This window comes from Alligator mississippiensis, chromosome 5 (genome assembly GCF_030867095.1).
Source record: "Alligator mississippiensis isolate rAllMis1 chromosome 5, rAllMis1, whole genome shotgun sequence".
Classification (NCBI taxonomy): domain Eukaryota; kingdom Metazoa; phylum Chordata; order Crocodylia; family Alligatoridae; genus Alligator; species Alligator mississippiensis.
In genome coordinates, this window is record NC_081828.1 from 61,137,333 (window position 1) to 61,164,240 (window position 26,908).

At 39.4% G+C, this 26,908-nt stretch overlaps 1 long non-coding RNA gene across 1 annotated transcript in view; it reads left to right on the forward strand.

Annotated features, from left to right (window-relative positions):
- LOC109286320 (uncharacterized) overlaps positions 1-25,937 on the forward strand; it is a 95,781-nt gene extending 69,844 nt beyond the window's left edge. The window contains exons 2-3 of the long non-coding RNA XR_002094323.2: positions 9,823-9,938; positions 25,853-25,937. This is a non-coding gene — a long non-coding RNA (uncharacterized LOC109286320). The remainder of the gene's footprint in view (positions 1-9,822; positions 9,939-25,852) is intronic.
- Positions 25,938-26,908: the final 971 nt, after the last annotated feature.

The window sequence follows — 26,908 nt, forward strand, 5'->3', positions numbered from 1 at the left end:
CAATTCTCCCATTTTCCCATGAGAATATAAGAAATGTCCATGGTCATCATATCTGGGAACTCCCTTGGCTAATATAAAACCTAGCATGCCTTGCAATCTTTTTCATGAATAGATGAACTTCTATTGTGCAACTAGTTAGATTTTCCACTACTGTTGGGAGGCTAGTCGAGAATGCTGCTTCCCTAATGGTTATAGACCTTTTTCTATAACTTAACTGTAACTTAAACTTATTAAAAGCCACTTGCTCTTGTGCAAACATTGTTCTTTAACTTTCCTAAATCTTGTTCTTCTCTTTTCTTTACACACTTGATATATTTATAGTTAGTAATAATAGGACTTTCAGCCCTCACTTGGTTAAACTAAACAAGCCAAGGTCTTGTAATTTCCTTTCATAACCCAGGATCTCCAATCCATTGGTCATATTGATGGCTTTGTTCTGTACTTGTTTCAGTGTGAATTTAATTTTTCTCATATATGGGTGAGCATAATTGTACACAGACGTGGTTTTATCCAGTGTCTTGTACAGTGACATTATTTCCCTGTCACTGCTAGAAATACTTTAACTGATGAATCTTAACATGATTTTTGTCTTTGTTTTCATGACCATGTCATGTGGGTGGTTCATAAGCCACCTGGGATAGCCTAAAATACATGCTGATCTTGGCCTTCATTTAGAGCATGGACAAGCATACACATGAAACAGTTTCAAAATGGGAGGTGGAGATGGTGCTGCAAACCCCCTTCCCCCCTCCCATCCTCTATTCCATAGAGGATTTTATGGAACATAAGACTGTTTGCTATATGTGCATAAGGCTGTTTGCTATACAAGTAAAAACACTCCAACTTTAAACGTGCTTCATCCAGGGTTAGAGTTGGGTCAATTTAACTCACCAGTATTCCTACAAATGATCTTTTTCTTCACCTGTCTTATCAAGATTTATATATATATAGAGAGAGAGAGAGAGAGAGAGAATAAAATATATATTTTTAATCATTTTTATTTAAATTATACACATAATTATATAGATACGTATGTCATTTACTTACAAAAGCATCTCTGGATAGGCCTGCAGTTTCAGTGTCCAGTTTCTAACCAGTTGAGAGAATTCAGATAAGTTTAGGATTAGCAGCACCCAAACGATCATTTATTTATTTTAACTGAATGACAAAAATGATAGTAGTGTGTACATTAATGTTGCAGAAGTATTTGCTGAATCATTGTTTTTGAGATACTCAGATAATATTTAGGCAATGTTAAATGTTCATATTAATACTACTTTAGTAATTCTTAACTATACTCTAATGATGTGTTGGGGGAAGTGTCAATAAGGTTAAAATAAAGCATAGAGGTCCTCAGTTATGGATGAAGTTGAAAACTTTTGGCTGATTCTGGACTAAAGGAGAGTAATTTCAGTGAATGCTGGGTATTTTTAGAAAACTTTTTTTTTCCTTACCTCCCTCACTCTGTAGTCACAGAGATCAACATATCCCCTTCTGATATCATGAGCTGAGAACAGCGGATGAGGCAGAAGAACTAGTCATATGCTCACTTTGCTCGTTTCACTTTTCTCACCCTTAGAAAAAGATCTCCAGGCAGCTAGATATGCCAATATCCTCTTTGGTAAACTACTGCATTGTTATCAGGTAGTTAAAGCAGGAGGCCCCTTTCCCAGTTCTGATTCCTATCCCAGACCATCATGAAAAGCAATGGTAGACCTATTTTATTATCTACTTTGCCATCCTCCACTAACAAAATGGAATGGAACATGTATTCTAGCCTCCAGCTATGAAAATCTAAGGACATGGACCAGTGAAAGATCATTCTGCCCCAACACTTGTTAATTTTGTATGTCCAGCCAGATGAATAATAATTCTCAACCCTTCCTAACATCACCAGTTTTCTCTGGTCCTTTCTAAATAAAGTTCAAGGAAAATTATTTGAGAAAGTCTCAGAGATGATAATGGTGGCTATTATAGAGAAGCCCAATAAATAAAGATAAAGAATGCAATGCACTGTAACAGGGCAAAGAAGAGAACCCTGTTACTTGGTGACTGAGTGGGGGTCACAGAGAGGGCAAAAGGACTCAGTTACTGAAGGAGGGAAGGGATTAGAGAAAGGGCAAGGTTGATAGCCAATTTGACCCAGCTGACAAGTGATAGCACACTGGGAGGAAGTGAAGAAGATTAAAGCAAGTGTGACTGCCAACCATGTTAAAAGCAGACACCCATAGAAAGAGTTTTGCCCTTGGGGTACCAGAAGAGAGGAAGAGAACACAGAGGACAATAGATGGAGGATCTCCAGATCAAGGCAGGACCACATAAGACCTGGGAACCATGAACCCATGGTCAGCTAATGAGAAGCAGCTCAGAGGTGCTTAACTTACCTAAGGGCTCAGAGGAAAATGAGCCCAGGTAACCTAGAAGAAGAAATAGAAAAGGGACTAAAAGCATTAATAAGAGTGAGGTAATGCCAGCATCTTAAAAGACCAGTGAAGAAACCGTGTCTAGGTAGGGGTTTTCCAGCTCCATTTGTTTTCATCTGTGGACATTGCACAATAAACAAAATATTCAGTTAACATCTAACTGGGTGGCCAAAGATTGTATGCCTCACTTAGAAAATAATTCTTTTTTTCCCATCTCAAGTCATGGCAGGTGAGCTCTGATTGAGGCTAGGGAGCTCTATCATCCCTCTTACATGCACCATATACTTTGATGGATGCATTTCTGGAAATTGGAATTTAGTAAATGATCTTTTTTCTCAGGTTTTTAATTGACAGTCAGTACCCACCAACACTTAATAAAACTAATTATGTGATGGTCCCAAGAGATATATAGCTTTATGCTAGATTCTGAAGTGAGCTGGAGTTGAGGTCCTCACAAGCCACACAAAACTAAGTTCAAAGGACTCTGCTTCTTATCAAATATTCTGAGGGTCACTTAATGATTTCATTATAGTTTTATAAAAGAAACAGTAACAGCAATGGGGCTCTCCTGTAACATTTTTAAGTTCTGGTTGTTTTGGCATTATTTTTACTGACTATGAATTAAATCCTGTTTTGCACTGAGCTGTAGTAAGGGTTTTGTGCTAAACAAATGTGAAAAAGATTTTTTTTCTGGTTTTGGTGTGGATTATTGGCAGGTGCTTTGAAACATAATAGCTAACATTTTGCTTAACTTCCTTTGGCTTGCTATAGCTCACAATAATGTCTTTTGGATTCCTAAAATGACTTGCTTATGAAAGGCTTGTGAAAAATGACTTAAAAGGGCCTGAAAGGTACACTGCAGCATTCTTTGTATGACATTATTGTTAAAAGGATTTGGCAAATGTTTATAAAGAGCTAACAGAAGCTTATATTGTACAGAACTTCTAGCTCTGGGACAATGGTACTTAACTTTAAAAAAGGCTATGAAACTTAGCTACATGAGAAGACATCTGGTGATCAAGTCAGAGCATTCTATGATTTGAACTACAGTATACAAAAATGTTCATAAAAACAAGCCTTCTTTGTTTGAGATTTTGTCTACGTTGCACCTGAGTTGCATGTTTCTTTGTACAAGATTACTTAAGAAACTGAGCTGCGTAGTTTGTGCTTTTAATTTGACATTCTTTCCATTGAACAGTTTGCACTTGATACAAATGTTTCTTGTCACTGTTGAGAAGTCCAATTTATTAAAAAAAAAAAAAACCAGGACAAAAAGCTGTGTAGGTAACAAGACTTTGAGGGCAAAAAGCATCCTATATTTTAGTTCTATGAATTCAGTAAATCTAGCAGGTATCCTATAATATTTCTAATATTACATTGATTTAATTATGTTTTGTGTTATTACTTCAAACAATGTAATATTAAAAATGGGGCAGTAAAAAAAAATACCAATGCATCCAATGTTAATGTGCCTTAAGAATAAGTTTTAAACAAAGTTCCAAAAGAAAGTTGTGAAAGGCCTGTATTATATAAGGATTTTCACCAGATCAAACCATTGAGTTCTTCAGTTTTCTTAAATCAACATATAACAGCAAAAGGTCAAAACCTTGTGTTTCGATTGTGTTATACAGATGTAATAAAGAAAGCTATTATGACATTTAAGAAACACATCTTACTTTTTGTGCACAATATCTGGGTCTGTTGCTCTGGCTGTGGTACAAAATCTATAGAAACATCAAAATGACTACCATTGACTTCACTGGGTACTGAATCAATCACTGTTCTCTGACATTTTAGAAATCAAAATCTTATGTTTCCCTTTACTCCTTACCTTATCTTCTGCCCAATATTTCAATATTTTAACATAAAGTAGGTCATTTGATGTCTGTAGCTGTCAAGGAACATACCTTTAAGTGGAAATTATTAGATTAGGTTCTTTCATTCTTTCAGATAAATATATATGCCCGTACATGTCCCAACTTTAATCTAAAGTTTGTCTGTCTGATAAATGTTTTTAAATACAGTTTTATATATAATGAAGAATAAATACCAGGATAATTACAAGACTATGTTGTGGTGCAAATCCAAAATAGGGGACATTAGAACAACAATGTTAAACAAGACTGGACACACACCTTGCAGGGTTATTTGACCCCAGCAGTCTTTCCTGCCTGGAGCAGGGGGGCTGGACCCAAAGTTCTCATGAGGTCCCTTCCAGCCCTAAACTTTTGTGAATCTGTGAATCTTAAATTTATGTTTGTGTGAGTCATCTTTGCTCCTCTTGCTATGCTCCTTCCTTCTGTCCTCTTAGTGTGTGGGATATATCATCTCAATATCTTGGATTCATAATGTGACATTTCCAAGGTCAAAATGTTATGGTAATCACAGTAGGAGCACAACAGGTTTATGTGGAGCAAAGCTACAACTGAATCTAGTATGAAGGGCCCTCTCCAAGAGTTGTGAGGAAAAGGGAAGTTAAAATGTCTTGACTTAGAGAAGCAAAGTTAGCATACCACTAAAGTGCTATATGACTGTTTTTCTATATCCATATAAAATTTTTATCACCAGGTTTAAGCCTGTCCCCTCCAGCAAAGATAGTGTAAATGCAACTGGGTGTATGGATCACGCAATTAAGAGAGGATTACCCTATATTGCTGGACTATTCCTGATTTTCCTTTATTGGATCTTTTTCAAATGGAAGATATCAAATTCAGGTGACTATTGAGGGGCTTATATACGTTTCCTAATTTAAATTTATTGAACCTCTGTGAAGTAGATTACTAGTCAGTGGGCACATCCAGATGAGTGCAGATGTTTGTTTCCTTGGGGGCAAGCAGTAACAGCAGACCTTGTGCCATTGCTACTTGTCCCTGGGGAATGCCCATGTCATATGTGCTCTAGTGAGTGGCTGGTAGCCCAGATAAGGTAGGAGAGGCTGAGGCTAGCAACTATGCTGGCCCCGGCAGCCTTACCTGGGGTTCTGGGGGCCTCCCAGGGCTACAGCCATGGCAGAGAGCCTGGCCAGTAGCCAGAGTGTGGCTCCAGCCAGCCAGGCTCTGGTTTTGGGTGGCATACGCTACCATCACATGCACTGCCTGCTCTTTTTGAAACTGCAAGATAGCAGCATGGGGAACACCTGTATGTGTGGTGTGTGGTGCCACAGATAGGTCTAAGTTATCATATACCACACATTCGTGCTCATCTGGACATGGCCAGTAGGGGCATCTAAACATGCTATTCGTGTGCAGCAATAAACTCCAGAGCCATTTGAGCCACACTCAATTGCTCTTGAGCTCAGCATCTACTTCTACACTCAGGATGGCAGCAATTTGAGCTGGGGCAGAGCAGCCCTGAGATGGCAGGAGCATGGGGGCTCAGCCCTGGGCTCTGGCTGCTGGCTTTGGGTGGCAGGGGGGCTGGCAGGAAGCAGGGGTCTGGCCCCTGCCTGGGTGGGATGACCAGTTGCAATTTGCACCCAGCAGTCACCATCTACACATGTGTTTGATTGCACTTAATGACTCTTCTGTAAGGTAATACTGTGTCTGACAATACTGTAACTATCTTACAGCTGAGTCAATTAGTTTACTATGCCCTAATATGCACATGTAGCTGGTGATGCTTTTACTGTGGAGTTAATTATTCAGTAAAGTGCACATGTAGATAAACCCAGTATGATTAATAAAGGCAGAACTGCATTCTAAAATGGTCTTAGTTAGAAAAATGGATAATCCTTATTTTATGTCTTTGTTTCAATTATGTATTTACATACTATTCATGTGCTTGTAGCTTCCTTTTGTATTTTCCCTTCTTTTCTACTCCTGTCTTCTGCTCCTTGGCCATGATTGTTGCCATCTCAATTTTTCTTATACACAGAATCAGTGGAACAAATTTAATAATATTATATAAGAGTGGGGTGCATGTTACATGTGGTTAAGCAGGTTTGATTCTAGAATGGAGTCTGATATGTAAATGAGTGAGCCTAAGAGATTCTAGAGGGAGTTTAATTTTCCTGTGAGCTTCAGGCTTGGAATAGCACAGTGAGGGAGAAAGAAGAATTGGACTCTCTTTAGACATACCTCTGAACTTGATCCACAACCTTTATTTTTGCCAGCTTCAAGAATGTTATAGCTAGTACTGTACTCTGAACTCTTTTCTTAAAAACAGGTTTGTTGGATGAAAACCTTATGTAAATAAAATGGTTTAATTAATAGACATACACGAGCTTTTATTAATTACCTAGCTTGTTCCTAATTTTACCCTAAATCCATCTGTCTCCTCGTCAATCTAACATACATATTTTCCTTAACTGAAAAAAGGTTTATACTAAATGTATGACATTTTTTTTTAATTCTATCCCTCTTTGCCATGCTTTTGCCTTTGTATGTCCCTTGATATTTCCCTAGCTCCTTTCTGTGCTGCTTAACCTTTTGACAGGAGTTTCCCTACCAGCCTCAATTACATCTCAAGTACTCTCCTAGGTCTCCCATGAGCTTTTGAACTCAAAATGGCCTCATCCCTTGTGCCTTGCTCTTTCCTGGAGTTTCTAAACTTCTCTTCTAATTATTATCTTTGGTTTCTTTGATAGGTCTAGGGAAAGATTGTTGCAGGAGTAGATGACATGCTTTCCTGGTATTCAACACTCATTGTCATCTCTTACAGATCCCAGTTGTTCAGTCTGTAATACACTGCTACTCAGCCCTAATTCATCTACAGCTTGTTCCTGCTATCATTGATTTTCGTGGCTCATAGTCAGGACACATTTGTTAAACCCGTATACCAGCCACATTATCTTTCAGGTTTTCACTCTGCTCAGTAAGCTCCACAGTTATTGCCATTCTATAGTAATTTCCTTTGCTGCAATTGAACTATTTTTTTTTCCTGAACACATAAAGGAAAATTAAACAGTATTTTCAGAACCAGGTGCTTAAAGTTTATCTTAATTTTGTGAAAGTGATCATTTTTAGTACCTATTTTTACACATTTATGTCCTGATTTTCCAAAATACGTGTTCAGCCCTTCTACAATTTAGATCTCTTATTTAGGTGCTTGCAGACAGATTTAGATGTCCAACTATAGGTACTTCAGTTTAAAGATGTTGCCCTAAATATTACTGTTCCTTTCCAGGATAGAGTTTAACTTACTCTTACAAGTCTTACAAGACTTTTTTTATTAGTCTTGTAACTTTTTATTCTGTTAGAAGCTTTATAAAGTTCTTATCCAAATTTTTTCTTTTTCTAAATAAAGTTTGTGTTCTTCTTTAAAATAATTAATGTTATTTAGTGATTTTACAGCTAATTTCCTGCTTAATTGTTTCCTGTCAACAGTTAAAAAACATGAACAAACCACACACTTTTTCCTTAAACTAAGTTATGTATCACAACCTCACCCATCCAGCCACAAAAACATTTTCATATATAAACCTAGAGTAAGAGGTTAAATTCACTCCCTTATTGCTGAGTAATATAGTTCCTCTGGTAACCAGATCTTAAAAGTCTGGACAGCAGCCTTACCCTAAAATTAAACTTCTTAAACTACCCCTTTGTAGTTTGTTCATGTACAAATAAACATTATAGCTGTTGGGTTTTTTGTTATCCTGGGTTTGTGATAATGTTATTCACCAATGAACAGATCCTATATTGTTTACTTCCAATGTTTAGCAATTTTTTCATTAAGATATACTAAGGAAGGGCTCCTCCAGTAGTGTCCCTAGAAATAAGTCTCAGAGCCCAATGCATGCCTGGGTATTATAGCTGCAAGTCAAAAAAGGGATATTTGAACACTCACATGTTTACATGACTCTTTTAATACATCACAAGATGCTCTCTGTTCAGATCTTTGCCTTTCCTGTGTCTTTGTCCTGGTGCATCTTACATACAGTTTTCATAACATTGTTTTGTAGCAGAGCCATACAGATATGAGGTGTTTGTATCCTTGTACCTACATTTCTTAGAATGTCAGCATTTGCATCTTGGAAGGTCATCAGTGTATAAACTGAAGTCTACTGCTGAAATGTACGTTTCTGAAGGTTTCTACACATGACAGGACTTGGACAACCTTGTACATGCTACCAGTGGCAAGGGTTTTCAATATAAAACTGATTTATTTTTCCTTCTCTGCATTTATACAGAGTGACCTTTTGTAGCTTCCACTAGGAATCTGTGAACATAGTTTAAAATAATCAGTAGGAAGATTGAAGTGATAGTCTTCTCCCAAAAATATTTATGCCTGAAATATTTCTCAATAATATTTTTTTTTCCTTGGCCAGTTTCTAGTTTATCCTTTCACTCCTTTTTACAACAACGTCAAATATATATTTCCCCCAGTATACCAGAATCAGCACTGAGTCAACCGTTTAATATGTTAATTCAGCTTTTTCATATAAAATTCTCCCTAACACTTAAGTTGCTGAATAAATAAAAGCAAACCCCTTTTTGCTATATATATAGGGACAGCACAGATGTCCCAATACTTATTAGTGCCAAAATACCACAATTTAGTTTTCCAAGTTTTTCAGGTGTGGGCTCAGGTGGTATTAGTTTGGTTTGTTAGTAGACCTATCTAGAGATTGAAACTAGCTCTTGTTACCCTCCAACAGCATCCAGTAAGGTTACAGACTGTTCTGCTGATTTTGTACAAAAGTATAATGGGATTCAGGGATGTTAATTCCTTTGCCCAAAGTTACAAAGCAAGATTTTGTTTCACAGCTTAGATAACCTTGGAATACTGTCTTCAAGTCCTCTGCTCTGGCCCTATACCATTATCTGTAGGGTATTTGCAAGGATATCGTTCACTCAGGCAGAAAGCCAGTCAATAAAAATAGCTGAAGTCTTCCTATGTCTATTATCTGTTCACTTTTCTTGGTTTGCATTCTTCATTGCTTGAGGCCAGTATAAAACAAGGGGAAATAATTTTTTTTGTGGCAAAAATACCTGTGCATCCATGGTCCTATAAAAATAACCATCATAAATATAAGTGTTTATAAATTATGTAGCTTTTTTTTTTATTCCCATAACTTTTGATGGAGTAAATCAGGGATGCTTCATGGATTCTTAGAACTTGCTGGAGTTAAAATTTTGTTGAATAGTGAACATACCACTTATGGGACATCCCTGTACCACAGCCATCCTGGTTACTGGGGTTTCTCCAGTTGCTTATAAGAATACGTGGCTTGTCTGAACGTGTATGATACTAGGTTTCAATGTAGGGTATGCTGAATGGTTTTCAATCACTTCAGTAGTACCCAAAAAGGATACAGCCTGTCATTACTTCTCTTCTCTGTAGTTGATTCCCTGAACTGGAAATTGCAAAGTATGGTAAGTGTTTAAAACTTGTGGGGGTGGGTGGGAAAGAATCATTCACCAAGTTTAACTTTTTAGATGACTTTCTTGTCCTTTTACAGAAACCTTTACACAAAGAAAAACTGAAAATAATAGATGCAGTAGGGAAGATGCCCGAGTTATAAATGCTGCTGAGTCAAAGTTGATCTCTGAGATAAAGATGTAGCAGAAGAAGAAGGTATGTATTTTCTGATAGTAAAGAATAAGAAGAAATGGAATATTTTCTTTCCTGGGGTCACTCAACCTGCAAAGGATGGTGAGTTCCAAAGGGAAAATAAATGAAAAGATTAGAAAAGCAAGCACTACATTCTGTCAGCTGTCATGACTTTCTTACAGAAGCTCCATCAGTGTAAACATACTAGTAAAATAATACAATAGAAATAGCTTTCAGTCAGTGTTTACACCTCAAATTGCAAAGCGCTCTTCTGAAAGCACCCACTACAATGCAAAATGGACCCAATTTAAACTGTCCCTTGTCCTTCTCTATATGCATGTGACAGCCTAGGGAAGGGTGATAAATTAATAGCCTCACAGTCCCATGTTTAGGAAAGTATAAGGATAACTGTAGTACAAGCCATCTCTCACTCTCTCACCAGTGTTCTACATCCATGGCTTGGATGGAAAATGGATATCTTAGTCTTCTTGATCTCTAGTGCCAAACCTTCTGTTCAGAGAATTGTGGGGTTCTTAATAATATGAGCTCTTCTTCACTAAGGACTAAACCTAGACTATTTATGAACTTGTTCAATCCTATTTCAAGCACCTCAGGGAGAAGTAAAAGTTTTGATCATTGTAATGGAGCCTGTAGTTAGTGTTGAGGAAATCTCAAAAGGTTTCTGGAACAGAACCAGGAATTTAGATGCATTGTGTAATTAGATTTTATGATTATCAGGGCAGGAGGGGGAACTTAATTTTATGTCTTTGAACACTGAGCACATTAAGAAAATTGAAAAATAATAATAGCAATAATACAGTACCTCTGGTCCAAATTTTCACATGTAAAGTCCAACTCCTAAGTACGGATATAAGCACCTGAATATGAGAGATCCCGTTCTCAAAGAGGCTGAGCTCTTGCAATTCTTATTTAGTTGACTGGAATTTCTAGGTCCTCAGCACTTCTGAAAGTCAGGCCATTTATATCTATTCAATCCAACTGACTTCTCGCACCGTCAGGTACATAAGGTAGAGGTCATTTTTTCACAAATCAGTTCTGCTCTGGGCCAGTTCCTTTAATTTGCTCAGGTTGGTAATTTGTAAGGTTGCTGTTACAGTCCTTACTATGCTGCAAAAGGACTGTCTGCATTGACCCCTTCCTGTTGCTTTGGGGCTGCCAAAACAGGGCTTGTTTGGGAAGCCTGTTATCTTGCGTTCTCAGAAGAGGCCTAAGGTTACCTAAATATAGATTTAAGTTGAGTTATTCAAACAGTTCTAGAAATTGACTTCAGTGGGAAGTGAATTTCACCAATTCAATGCATCTGTGATTAGGCCTGAATATGACTTGTATCACAACAGACATGGAACAGCCATTTACACATTAGGCTTAAATGGCAATTAAGTAAAATTAGCCACAACTGTTCTGAGGCAAGGAGTTAATTTGAATAATTTACAGGTACTTAATATGGGATGATGGGGTGTAAAATTTGGGATTTGCTGCAAGACAAAGTGCATTTTGTCTGTTTTTTAGCCTAAGTCTCAGCAAACACTTTCATAAATCCCACCCATACCAATCTAACACTAAGCACCACGATTTGAAATTCTGAATAGACATAAAAAACATATTTGGTGTGACTAACAGCTAGTATCAAACAAATATCAATACAGTTGAGTTCTTCTCAGTATAATGAGACTAGTTGAGTCTGTTTATTCTGTTTTATTTTTTTAATGATATTTCTTTATTTTTCTTCTCACCAGAGGAATAATGAGAATGAAAGCTTTAAAATGGTGACCAAATCTAACCCATAAAACAAAAGTACAATTATGTTTACACCTCCATTTGAATAGCAGGCACAGATCTAGGTAATTCTGCCTGTAACCACATGCCCTGCAAGTGAAACACTAAAGCTTTACAAATATGCAATTAGTTAAATTATAAGAGATACTTTTTGTGGCATTTCATTAAATAGAACATGGTGCAGTGGGAATATTATACTCGGGTCAGGGCTTTTATTTTGTACCTAGGAAAAACCCTTGACATTGTCTCCAAACACGTCCTTTATTTTATTATGTCTGAACAAGTGCTAGTACTGTATGTTATCTTTTCCAAAGCAAGCCAGGCAGCCAGTTCTTTTCTATTCTGTGAGTACTAGCACTGTGTCTTTGATCTGGTACATTGCTTATGCACTTCTTTATGACTGGAAAAAGCTACTCTTAATGACTCAGTACCTATCAATTCCCACTCTGATAAATCATGGATCAAACATACTCTGGATTATAACCCTCTTGTAGCTTTAATATGCCATGTCAATTAGTGGTTAATATGATCCAAAATGTCTTTATCATTTTACTTTTTGAAAAATATTCTGTGCCTGGACTTTCTATAGTTTTAGAGATTTTTTGGTTGAACACTTGTAAATCTTCCTCCCCCCCTCCCCCCCCTCCCCCCGGCCTATTCTGGTTCTGGAGTGGGTTTTTTAAATCTAGTGTGATAAATATAATAAGATACAATATATTTTAAAATAAATTTGATTTTGTCTGATATATAAAGATAGTCTTCTTATTTGGTTTTGCACAGTATGGAGTAAAGTAGAAATACAATAGTCATGCAAAAATGGTTTGTAGGAGATGACAGAGGAAAAACCTGGAAACAACCTTGAGCATAATCCCTACTGACACTACAGCAACACTCAGGACACCTAAGAGAGTGTCACTGGTGACTTTGCATGACCATCCCTCTAACCCTAACCTGTAGGGTGCTGTCAGTACCACCCAGCAAGCTAGACCAGTCACAGGATTCCTTCACCAGTAGATAGCAACTCCCAAGACAGTCCCTGTCATCCTTAGTGTTTCCTCTTCTCTACGAGTATGCCCCAGGTTGAAATTAGGTCGCTCCAGTATAAACTCTATTTGAGCTGCTGAAGAGGTTCAATAGGGGCCTAAGAGATGCAAAGGATCTGGTTAGATCTTACCACAAAGTTACCACCCCAACTCCACTTGTGTAAGGATCTCATATTAAGCTCATATAATTTAATAGAAAGATTCCCATTTAGACAAACAGGCTTTGAATTTGGCCTAAATCTGCACAAAGGAGGAATGCATGGTAACTATGGCCAGATGCAATTTTACCCGTACAAGTCATAGGAAGCCGGTCTGTAATCGTTAGCAGAACAGAAGTTCAGGACATGTAGACTAGTTTAAAAATGACAGACCCTGGTCTAAGATTTACACCCCCAATCACCAAAGGACAAATGTGTGTTCTGTTACTCAGCAATCTAAACTATGCCACTTACAGAAAACCATGTAACTTAGATTAATTCCACCTTGGTCTATTTGAATGTCTGTACCTACCCTATGTGTTGGAATACAAAAATCACTTTGTTCTGCCAATTCCCATGTAAAAGAGAATTAGCACATGTACAAAAGAGTTGTGGAAAGTAATATTATTCCTCCCAGCTTTAATTCTTCCTCTGTAGATTTTGAATAATTTCAGAAGGGACAAAATTATGCAGCCATTTCAGAGAGTGGCATCATATGACAGAGTCATGTTGCCAGCAGCATGAAATGTTCATAAGGCATGCAAAAGTAGCCAGATTTCATGTGAATTTCTGGAATTATTTTTTTTACTGTGGGTCCTCTGCTAATTTCTTTTTCATGTCTGCGAAAAATACAACCTAATGAAACTATTCCAGATATCCAATTTCATCTTCACCAGTCTTCTTTGCACATATACATAGGTAGCGGGGGGGGGAGGGGGGGGGGAGGGGGCAGAGTGGGGGTTATCTATTGGCTGCAAAACGCAAAAGTGTGTGTAGCAAAGTTAATGCTTAAATTTAATTCTATAAAAAGTAAAATCTTTCCTCCATCAAACAGGACCACTATTTTAATTATCTTAATTCTTCCTTTACTGCAAAAGAGGAATTCCTTGATACCTCTGGAAGATAAGAGTTATGAATGACACCATAGTATTCATTCTTATTTCTATTTTCAGTATTTTAACATCTGTTGCCAGATTGAAAATCTGCTGCTAATTGCTAGTTTATCAGAGATTTCTCTCTGATGCTGTTTTAATTATCTAGATATTTACTTAGACTAATTTGGCTCAATTCTACTCTCAGTTATACCAATGTAAAGCCAAAATAATTCTACTGACTTCAGTCAAGTCACCTGCTAGGAATAACACAAAATTTAGACCCAGATCTTCCTGCACTGGCCTATAATAATACCAAGTATGAGTGTATTAGTCATTAAAAATATCTCAAAGATAACAGGGTTCCATTCAAAGTTCCTTTTTTTTTTTGAGAGAGGTTGGTGGCCTTAGCAAAAATGAAAACTGATGAAAGAAGAATCAATCATCTATCACAATTTTTTACTGTAATTTGGATTGTTTCTGCTTACAAATTAGAATCACTCATACATTCTAATCTAGCAATGGATATCCCTAAGATGCTCATGTTTACTCCCCTGGAACTTGTCATAGGTCCAACAGTTCTAATGTTTAGTGTCATTTGCAGAATCAGGCTCTTAGCTGCTGGTAACTAAGCAACAATGAAAAGCTTCCTACTTTGATTCGATAGCAGAGTTTCTTTGTGTGGTTGCTGGATTTCAATTTCTATTTCACTGCAGTCTTTATAGCTGCTGGAACGCGCAGTCTTGTCCAGTGCCCTCTGTGTAAATTCACACACACAAATCATTTCAAGTGCAATTCCACTACACTATAGGAAAGCACATCCTGCCAAGGGCTGTTTTTTAAGGATTGCTAATGCAGAAAACATGACCAAAAGTACTTATATTTTGATAGAGATAAACTGCTGTGGACCAATGGCGGTGTTTAGGGGGTGCATGTGCAGCCCCTGAGAGCACCGGTGCACCCCTCACAGCCAGCATTCCCCACTTAGGCAATGGGCAGGGGCGGCAGGCAGGAGCGCTGGTGCCCCCCCTGGCAATACTGGCCAGGGAGTAGGGGCCCCAAGAGAAGCACTGCTGGCACTTCTGGGCATTCCCCTGGCAGTTCTGGGCATGCCACTGGTACTTCCAGGTCAACATGATCGGCTGCAGGACCCCACCTCCCGCAGTCAACATGATCAGCTGCAGGGGGACACCCCCCCCCGGTCAGCATGATTGGCCACAGGGGGACCCCACCAGTTGCTGAATGGCTTCTGGGGGTCAAGTGCCCCCCCCCTCCGACTCAGGAGGCACCAGTTGCCCATGCTATAGACACTACCAGTTAGGCTGCAGTGTAGGACAAGGCAGTATAAAATGCAGAGACTAAGGTAGAAAGGCAATTTATGTTTCCATGGTTATAGAAATAGAATTTTATGGAATCTGGTTCAGAAGTTAGGCTGGACCTTTAAAGATGGTGTTGCAATTCAGTTCTTAACTTTTGGCTAAATCCCATGTGGCACTCCATACTGTGTAGCCGTATCACCTCTAGCAGGTCTCACCAGCTTGGCTACACCTTTGTGATTGCAAAGCCACTGGTCATCTTTGAAAACTTATGATGATTAGGAGAGGTCCTGGCTGATAGGAAAATGGCAAATATAGCATCTATATTTATGAAAGGGAAAAAAAAGTATCCAGGGAACTACAAATCAGTCAGCCTTACCCCAGTCCCTGGAAAAATCATGCAGCAGATCCGCAAGAAATCCATTTCTAAGCACTTTGAAGAGAAGAAGGTGATTAGGAACAGTAGGTATAGATTCACCAAGGACAAGTCATGCCTGACCAACCTGATTGCCTTCTATGATGAGATGACTGGCTCTGTAGATGCAGGAAGACCAGTTGATGTGGTATACCTTGATTTAGCAAGGCTTTTGATACAGACTCCCACAACATTTTTGAAGGCAAGCTAAGGAAGCATGGGCTGGATGAATAGACTTTAAGGTGCATAGAAAACTGGCTGGAGCATTAGGCTCTCATCCAGTCCACTAAATGCCCTGATGAAAAATATGTAGGAGAAACCAAATAACAACTGTGTACCAGAATGAACACACACCAAAAATCCATCAAAGACAAAAATATCTAATTACCTGTGGGGGCACACTTCTAACAAGACAATCACTCCAACTCCTATCTCTCAGTTCCAATCCTCAAAGGAACTTATAAAACACCTTCTGTAGACAAGCCTACAAACTTTCCTTCATAAATCTCCTGAATACAAAAAATCATGGACTCAATATAGATATTGGATTTATGACACATTACAACCTGCCTGACATCTGATTCACCAGGTGCATGCCTGACCTTTCCATTTACACTCCCCCCACCCCCACCCTGCCACGCTTCCTCACCTCCTTGTCCTTGGTGAGGCCACAACTAGAGTACTGCATCCAATTTTGGGCTCCTCAATTCAAGAAGGATGTCAAGAAGCTTAAGAAAGCCCAGAAGAGAGCCACACACATGTTCAGAGGGCAAGAAAATAGGCCTTATGAAGACAGGCTGAGAGCCACAGCACTCTTCAGCCTGGAAAAGTGCAGGCTCAGGGGGGACCTGATGGCTGCCTATAAGTACATAAGGGGTGTACATCAAGATCTGGGAGAACATCTGTTCACCAGAGTGCCCCAAGGTAAAACAAGGACCAATGGTCATAAACTCCTCCAAACCGCTTCAGGCTGGACATAAGAAAACATTTCTTTACTGTCTGAGCCCCTAAGACCTTGAACACACTCCCTCCAGAAGTGGTGCAGGCTCTTTCAAGAAATGCTTGGATGCTTATCTTGCTGGGATCCTTTGACCGTAGCCGACTTCCTGCCCCAGGGCTGGACTTGATGATCTTCAGGGTCCCTTCCAGCCCTAACTTCTATGAAATCTATGAAATCTAATATCAAGCTGTTTACTTTTTTCACAGACTGCCTCTTTTCTACCTTGGAGAACTGAACTACAGTAGAGTCTCCCTTACTTATCTTTGGCTTTATTTCTCCCACATCACCCCCCCCCCCCACCCCTGCCCTTCCCTTCTCTCCCCATTGTTTTCTTAATTTCCACCTATTTACATTCTCACTGACATCTGGTCACACTTTTAGCTTCTTTCATTCCTTGGAGATCTCAGAACAGCAGCCTCCCTATTCCTGAAGAAGGGTGCTTGTACCTGAAAGCTTGCAAAGAACTTTTTTCCAACTACTCAGCTGGTCTAATAAAAGACCCTGAATTTAAAATGACCCCCCAATAATTAGAATCTGCATGTGGTAAATTTATAAATTTCTTATAAATTTCCAAGGTAATCTATTTATCCAAGGGTTATCTTAAATTAATCTCCACTCCCACTGCTACAGCAAGGAAAATAGTGAGTGAGCCCTATGCCCTCCCAATTCTTCCTTCTTCAACCTTTATGCCTTCCCTAAACACCAGCATCACCCACCCCTAGGTCCCCACAGTCTGTGCCCATTTACCCTCTGTTTCCTGAAATCACTTCCTCTTCTTTCCCACAATACTGTGCTCAGGCTCTGTTCCTTCCCAGAGCACAACATGTGGAAGCTTAGCTCTTGCTGGGCCATGCAACAGTGTCAGTGCTGCTGACTGGTCAGGCAGGAGAGTTTCCATGTGCTTTGTGTCTGGGAGAGAACCCAGCCCAATTTTGAGCTGAGTTGCACCTAATAGTAAATGGGGAGGGGGAAGGAAAAGGTAATGGGGGGCAGAAGCTGTACAGGGCAAGTAGAGGCAGGGGGCCTGAAGCTGCTGTTGGTCTGAATCTGGCCCTGATCCACAGTTGACTCAGAGCTGGTGTAGCTCTCTCACCCCCTTCCCCAGCTTTATATTTAAATCCACCATGTTGATTAGGGGGAAAAAAACACTCATCTTAGATTTGAGTAAATATGGTATTCCCAAGATAAATTTCATAGAAGTGCTTCACAAGAGGCATGCTTCGTAAGTTAGCATTCCTCCTGCCCTCATTCACTTGTAGGGGTTCAGACTGATAGTCAGACTCATTATACAATTGTGAGAGTGCACATATTTCCCTCACAGTAGGAGAAACAGTGGCACACTGTGGGAAATATAGTCTAACCAGTTTTTTATATGCTTTATGCCCCATGTTTACTGTGAATTTGCTCTCGTGATCCCTAGGGTGGAAAATCAGAACCATAGAAACCTGAATTGTGGGGATCGTGATATATTCAAACTACAGTTCCCATTAAACACCACAGTGGCATTTCAGAAATGAAACAAAGTATTTTGGTTCTTTGTCAAAATATTTCAGTGCAATCTATTTCCCCATTGTTTGACCTTTTTCTACTCACTGCTTCCTAAAATATAGAAGAAATGCAGGGAAAACAGACCCATACTTTATGGAAAATACTTTATTTTCAGATACATACATTTCAGACATTAAAGACATGTTAGTTCACTACAACAGGAAAATTCTCAGTATAGACAGAACATAGTCTTCAGTCAGGATCTATTCTGCAGTTCTAGGAGTGGAATTATGCCATATCCTTTGTCTCAGCATCAACTCTCACAAGAAAAATACAGAATCCTAGAATCAGGTTTTTCAAGGTACAACAGAGAATTTGATTCTTCAGAGGTAAAATTACAAATTTCTGATGTCAGGACACAAAAGTCCACCTGTTAAAGAGATCTAGCGTTGACTTTTATTCAGCACTAAGGAGGCACTTGAATAGTGAAAGTTTGCTTCTGTTCATTACAAACAATTTTATTTCCACTTAGTTGGCTTCAGCTAGATTTCATAAAAAAGTGTTAAAAAAAAAGAAAAGAAAGGGAAGAAAAAACCTGCTTGGTGAAAACTAAAAGTAAAAAGCTTTCCAAGCCTCTGAGTCATATGAGAGTTTAATTCAAGTTAATGGATGCTACCTTGAAATATGTCTGCTCTGTTGTTGAGGCTGCTTTCAGGTTCCAGGAGTTGCAATTCTGGATAGCATATTTTAAATCACAGGCCTGAAACATGGATCTCTTTCCCCTCCTTTCCTCCCAGAAACTGAATCCCCAAGCTACTAAACACATTGATTTATTTTAAATGTAAACAAGGATGTGCCTTACCCCTTACTAGGTTCAGAGCATCATCTAATCCTTGATTTATAAAGTGATTGATTTAAAATACCTATCCACCAGGAAGCAACCCACCCAATCTCTTTTCCTGTCCTTTGCACTGAAGCACTTTTTATTCAATACATCACTCAACAGCTTAACACTGCAGCAACAGTAGAAATAACTGAAAGGAGTCAGAGATAATTTCTCCTCTCTACTGGTGGCATCACACTGACTTCAGCAGAACTGCATAATCGTAAGTGACTGGAAAATTTAGACTTTAGGGTTTTTTTGGCCAAAGATGCTTGTAAGAAGCCATAAGGATCCAGCCTGTCTTGTGTTTTCTATAATTGACTTCAGAAGACTACTAATCTATTCCTAGGTGATCTTTGCACCAGCCTCTTTACTTCATACAGCAACTAGATGAAGCTCTTTCATCATCAGCTGTCAACTCTCCAATCTGATGTGAGTGCACTAGCTCAATAACAGCTAGTTTCAGCTGTTGGTTCATCAGAAGTTGTCTAAAATGTATATCTGATGAGAAACTAGCTTGGGTTTTGCTTGTCCACAGCAAAGCTCACTTCATCTGCATTTAGTCATTTGGCTTGTTGTGACTAGAAATGACACTGAACTATAGTGTTTGCAAACAACCAACCTAAATATTTAGGGGCATTTAGACCCAGCGGTTTGGTTTATAACCATCTAATAATTAATCACTTTAGTAATCAATATCAGTGCAAGAGTATTGGTGGATTCCTATACTTCCACCCCATTCTTGTTAATGAATAAGTGTCAAGACCTGTAACTGGACTGATTAGTCCAGGAGTGGGCAAAATATAGTCTACAGGCTGGATCTGGCCCATGATGGCATTTTGTCTGGCTTGCAGACAAAAGTCTCTCAGCCTCATCCAGCCCAGGAGTAGGGGGCAGCCAAGGCTCTGCTGTGGCAATGGGGCTCCTTTTCCTGGCAGCCCTTGCAGTGGCTCCTTTCAGCGGCTGCTGACAGTGGCAGCCCCACTCCCTTGCAAACCCAATCCACACCCATCACCAGGAGTGCCAGATGGAGCAGATGGGCAGGGTCACCATGGAGACTGACTGGGACCTGTGGCAGATGTTTCTTTGATCAGGAGCATCCCCTCAAAGTATTGAGAGTTGAGAGTCCATACAGGTTTTTGAGATCTGTATAGGTATACTAAACTTAAAGAAAACCTCCTTCTACCAGTCATGGTAATACAATCAACAGATGGTTAATACAAACCCCACCATAGAGTTCCTACATGAATAAGCTACATAATAAATAGTGTTTGTGGTAGGTAAGATCACTAGCCCTTTAGCCCCTTCATTATCTCTCTGACCCCTACAGATTGTCATTAATGAAACTATTACTTCAGATACTGTAGCTGCTGTTACAATTCCAGCAGCGCCCTAGTAATGATGTAAGTGTTAAGTACAATCATATTGCTAAACTATGCATTACATGCTCCCAGCATCAGCCCTACACAGTTGCAGGCCTTTGACTGACACTGGTAAAAATTCTGGAATGAACTGTGCTTATTAGAGCCCACCAGGAAGGCTAGCTTCTTAGTATAATTAGATCCCCAGAGTATGTTGGATAGCTTCACAATTGGGAAGTTAGAAAAAAATCATTCTAGAGCATGCAGAGGACTGCAAATGCACATGTAATTAAATTTATTTTTTCTTCCTGTTTCTCCTGATTAGCAGAATGGAACAGGGCTTTGTGTATGCTGCAACCAAAGCTGAATTCCCTCTGTAACTTACGTACATAACCTTTTCAATGGTTTCCATTCTGATTATCATCAGTGGAGTTTAGCCTTGTTCCAATATTGTTTTTGTAGTTTGCGGTGGCTAATATGATTGCCCTTCTGGAAACACCAAAGGAAAGGCATTGAAAAAGAAGTCTCCTATGGCATTTTAAATATTCTCCTACTTCTTTTGTTACTCTAAGATCCCGTTGCCTGAACCTTCTTTTCCTTCATTGTGGATCAAGTGCTGAAATTTTCCAGCTAAGTTTTACTCCTTTGCCTATTTTGAGCTCACTGTTACCCACTTGTCAGGCACTGGCAAGTTCACTGGTTGGCTTTTACTACAGGCAAACTAACAATCTTTTTAGTGCTGGCTGAGGTCTCTTTAGCAGCTTTATGAGCTGCATAAAATAATATGTGGCAGCAACATATTATTTAAAATACGAATAGGCAGAACTTTTCCTGTAACTTGACTGACCACTTTACATTTGCAGACTAGCTTTTAGATGGAGATGTCTGTTCTTGTCTCCTATTGTGTAATATTCTTCTGTTATCTTGCCCTTATCAGTTGATTATGTGCTTTGTACACTGCTCTGGTCTGGACAAGATGAGATGGACTCTCCTGTGTTATATATGCCATGTCTTTGAGAAAAGCATTTTAGTTATAATTAACTGTATGAAACTGAAATGCAAATACTAAAAACATCATTACCTATATATAACACTTCATTCCAAAGGATTCCAGCAGACTTTTTAGGTTTATATAGTTATTTGAAAATATGGTTTTCTTTAAAAAATAAAAACAGAAACAAACAAAAACCCTAATCCAAAGACCAACTTCTTTGATCTCCAAAACTTACACTCTAAAGACTTAATCATAAATAGAAAACAAGGATCCACACATGCACAGATAAAATATAATAAAAATGACCTGGTTCAAGAGTAGGTATAGCTGGGACTAATGAGATTAGTGAAGACTAATTGCAAAAAGTGTTCTTGGAAAAGGTGGGTGAAGAGACCGAAGAGGGGAGACTAAAAGACTTAATTAGGGACTTAATAGACTGTAGCAGTCACTTCATCTTTGATACGTGGCCAAAAATAGGGTGTAAGACAGAGGACCATGAAAGAAAAGATAAAACAAAATCTTTATTTCATTGTTAAATGGTGTGGAACAAGAATGAGTCCATCAAAAGCGTGGGTTCTGCCTCCCTCGCACATATATTGTCCTCCTGCACACTACACACACACACACATATACTGCTTCAATCTTTCTTTCTCAGCCAATAACTTCCTTCCTCTCATTTCCCTTCCCTATTCCATATACTCCATACCTATTCTTTCTATCACCAATAAGTTCTTCAATGTTTCTTTGTCAGCCTCTTGTTTTCAACCACCCTGATGTATAGGATCCTTTCACATCATCAGATTTAATGCCTTGCAAGTATTAAATTAACTTTCCCCTGAATATCAGCACTGCAATAATTAACTCACATTTACTTTGAAGCTGTTATTTTTCTTCTATTTTATGGAAAGCATTGGATTATTTAGGGATATTTGGGGAGGTTAGGGGGAAATTAGATCAAGTTAAAAATAGCTACCCAATGTAAGGTAAGTCGAGATGGTGGGGGCTATCAGGGGTTCGGGGGGGTTGGAGGCAAGCAGTTCTGCGGATCTGTGGGGGGGACTGGAGTGCAGGTGGGATCTGCGGGGGGGATGCAGGGCAGATGGAGTTTGTGGGGGAATTTGGGGGGCAGTCAGGGTCCACGGGATGGTTGGTGGGGTTCAGGAGGGTTTGGTGTTATCAGGAGGTCTCATAAGGTGAATGGGAAGGCTTGGGGGAATGGTGGGAGGCTCTCTCCCCCTCTCCCCTGGGACCAGGGGCTATTTTTAGCCCCTTGACCCTGCCTAACCCCAGAAAAAACATTCCCTCTTTTGAACCTAGCCCCCCATCTGCCCTTCTTCTCCCCCCACCCTGACTTACTTCTTCAGCTTCTGGAATCAGCAAACACTGATAAAACCAGCACTAGGAGTGATTTGCAGGATGGATGGTTTGATGGGTGAGAGGAATATTGTCCATCTGGGGCTGGGGTGAAACTAAAAATAGTATGGTGCCAGGGAGCCCTGGGGCTGCACTGGAAATTGTTCAGACGTTCAGTTAGATTGGTCTTGCCAGATCCCAGCTAAGTTAGAATACCTCTGAGGCACACTTAACTTAGATTGGGTGAACATTTTTAGCCTAATATAACTGCCCTGAACTTCTGTACAGTTCGCACATAGATCCACCTAACTAGTAAGCCTGTGCAAAGCGGTTAGTATTCACTTCGGATTCAGATTCGGATTCGGCCAAGTCCGGGGACAGTGATTCAATTCAGTGATTTGAATCATTGTCTCAAATCAATTTGGCCAAATCTGATTCAGAGATCTCTGAATCTCCGAATCAGCCAGGCCCATCCCCCAGCCTGGCAATGGCTGCCCCGCCTGCCTCAGCTCCTGGCACTTGGGGAAAAAAAAGCCCTGACTCACTGGGTGCTGCTGGGTGGGGGGTAATCCTCGCCACCCCCACTGCCCCATGCCATGTGGGGGGCTCTGCATAAGCCCCCTGAAGCCCTGAGGCCACTGCAGGAGCAGTGAGTCCCAGGGCTTTTCTCACTTTTTTTTTCTTAAAGGGTCAGAGCTGTGTTGGGCAGGGCAGCTGTGGGGGGGGGGCTGGAGGAGCAAGGGGTAGTCAGGGGCTTCTTCAGAGCCCCCCATGGAGCGTGGGGGCCAGTAGGGTTCATCCCCCACCCGGCAGCACCCGGTGAGCCTGAGGCTTTTTCTTAAAGGGCCAGGAGCTGGGGCCAGGCAGGGCAGCCGTGGGGGGCTGGGGCAGTGGGCGGGGATGAGAGCTGGCAGAGGTCCTCCCATGGTTCCCTCTCCCCCTTCCCCTAGCTCCCCCCCTCCCGCTCCTAGTACTTACCAACTCAGAGTCAGCTACACCTCCCTGCTGCAACCACCAGGGGCTGCCCAAATCATCAAAGTTCTCTGAATCAGACCTTTTAATTTGTTCCCGATTCAATTCAGATTCAGAGATCTGGCCACCAAATCAGGCTGAATCTCCTCCAGATCGAATCAGCACCCAAAGCTTTGCACAGCCCTAGTGACTAGTGTAAGATCCTCACCTGGGCAAACTAAGTTAAATTAGATCATTTTTAACATGAGCTAACCTCCTCTTAACCTCTTCAAAAATCTGTAGTGTTTTAAGCATTGAGAGTCTTGCTTTTCTTACCATAAAGAATAAAGAACATGAAGGAGGTTTTGCCAGTGTCTTTCATATACAAGATAAGTTGGCTTTTTGGATGAAGCTCAGAAAAAATATTTGAAACACCCAAGACATCACAATGTAATTTAGAGAGAGGTAGTTATCTGTGTTAAGGTGGCATTTTAGGGTGCTTGTAGATGTGCCAGGAGGCTGCTCTGATGCACTGTTATTACAGTGTGTCAGAGTTTACTTGATTAATTGTGTATGCTGGAGTGTGCTAATTAGCATGCTCCAGCCAGCCTCCATATCTCATGTATCAGTGTCCCCAAGCTTCAAAATGGCAGTGGGGGCACTTTAACTAAAGCTAGTTTGACAGGATTTGGTTAAAGTACCCTTGCTGCCATTTTGAAGCACAAGGATACTGACGCACAAGATGCTGTGGGCGCTGTAATTAGAGTGGCTCTCAGAGCATGTGAAAAAATGCCCCACACCCCTTGAGCAAGTTTAAAAATCCCCTTAGAGACTAATTGGCTTCTGAGAGGCATACGCGTTTGTAGGCAATAGCTTACTTTGACCTATTGTGATTTGTTAATAGTTTAATCTCACACAAGGAGGTACATATTTTTTTTTATATATGTACATGTAAATATCTATTTTCACATTGTTTAAAAGCTTCATTAGCCTCAATCAAAAATAATACTATGGTAAAATATCCTGAGGCTGAGGTAATCCACTAATGATGGATTACAATTAAGGTTAATTTATTGGGGGTAAGGTTGAGCAACTGGGAGTCAGGCTTTAGCCTTTGCTGGGATTGCTAAAGTGATGCCAAATGTGATCTGGAGTGTCACCCCCCTAAAATCCATCTGTTACTAGTGTACCACTAGCAGCAGCTCATTTATGTAGTCCAATGAAAGGTCAGTAAATGGTAATGACTTTTGACTGCTATTATCCTCAATCATGGTCAGATTATGACAGCACTAGCAGAGGTCCAAAAGGAAGGAAGACCATGAAACAGGCAATTTCAAGATAAAAAGCTTTGTTTTTGGTTGAAAACAGAGATTGAATTTAATTAATAAACCCTGAGTCTAGCCCCCCAAAAAGAGGAGGAAGAAAGGCATAGTTCTATACATGTGCAACTTACCTGTATACCAGCTGGGTGAGCTGGCCAGCCAAAAAAAAAAAGCTGTTGCACTATTAAAAAGGATGCTCCAGGATTAATGCGATAACAACTGATTTGCTTACAGTAGAAGCATGTTTTCACTGTGCCTCCAGTTAAAGGCTATGGCCCAAGTTACAGTAAAACCCTGTAGTTTGACCCAGTGACCTACAGGTGAAAAACTATCCTCCTGAACCCATTTTTAACACTGCCTAAGATACTATGATACGATATATTTATCCCAGTTCCAGATCTAATCTACACTGTATCCTGACCCAACCTTAAGGGTAGGTGGCTGGCCAGTGTAGTGAGAAGCTATCAGGGCAAAATCATAAATGTGAAAAATTTATTATTTGCCAGCAAGATCCTTTTTCTGTTAATCAATAGCTAATTGGCAATGTTGCCAAGAGCACTGTTGGACAAGAGTATTCATTAAGCAGTGTTTACTATTCAAATAAATCAGTTCATAGTTGTTTAGTGAGAAGTTCCTAGATTAGCTGGTAGTTGTGTATATGTGTAGTCAATGAACGGCCTTTGGTGGTCAAAACTGAGAGTGAAAGTGGTATTCCTCCTAAAACAGAAAAAGATTTCTTGAGCTGAATATAACAAAAGAAAGATGAAAGAAAATTTATCAACATCAAATACTTTAAAGACCTTTAAAATAAAGAACTTCACTTCCAAATGCTGCATTAAAAACTTCTAATTTTGAATGTTCATCCAGCCAAAAACACCAATGCTCCTATTTATGAAAATTATATTCTTAGCAAATGATGTGGTGTTTTTCTTGATAACTCTAATAGGTCTGAAAGAAGACAACAAAAAGAAAATGTCATCAGTGCAGCAGTTCCATCCATGGATGTAGGTAGGTCTTCAGGCAATAAGACTTTGATGCAATAAGATAATAGAACAGCTATTTCAATGAATGTTAAGGATTCTAAAGAAGAGACAAGGAAAATTTGAACTTTCATGCACCAAAAGATCCTGCCAAAAGGTCAGTAATAAATCAAACTTCTCCTTTTGCCTGGGAATGCAGGGTCATTGCAAGCAAATTGTAAGGGTATTTTTTTGGATAGTAATGAAAATTTTTCAGCTTTACAAGGACTCATGCAATGTGATTGGCTTTCCTATTGCACTTGAACCGATTCTGTTCAATGAATCTAGAGTTTTCATTTTGCCTAGAGGTGTGTTCAAGACTGGAAAAATGTCACGTTTTTTCTGGTCTTGAATCAAGTATCCTAGAAACCATGAGAAATCAGTGATTACATGTAAAGAGACAAAGAAAATAGACAGATGCAAAATTATATGAAGGGTAAAGAAAAGTAGTGGTAAATACTGGCAAGGTATTTTGGAAATGCTTTCTGACTTAATCAGGCTACTTTGATTTGATCCATAAGTTTAAATGGATAAACTCCATGGAAAAATTTAGAATTTTTTAGAGTTTCTCTGTAAATATGACCTTGTGATGAAAGAACATCTTTAAAACATATTTCAAAAAAAATTAATTATCCATAGCTGGGAAACAATATTCAAAAATAAAATTATTGGGAAAGTGATCAAGAAGGAAATTAGTTTTGCCTCAAAAGCTGGAACAATTATCCTATTATACTTGAATGCAATAAAGACATTATGGTCTTCTCATGTTTACTATTGATTGTTAAACTTGTTTTCTGAAGATGAAGTAACTGGGGTGAAAAAAAGCAGCATTATAATTAAAAAGCATTTAAGGGAGTTTCTGAATGTTGCAAATTCTACTTATATTGAAATGAAAAAGTTGTCTTTGAACAGTTTAAAAGAGGGCAATAATCCCAGTTATAAGAGAGATCAAGATTATGGCAGTGGGTGAAAAATGAAAGGCA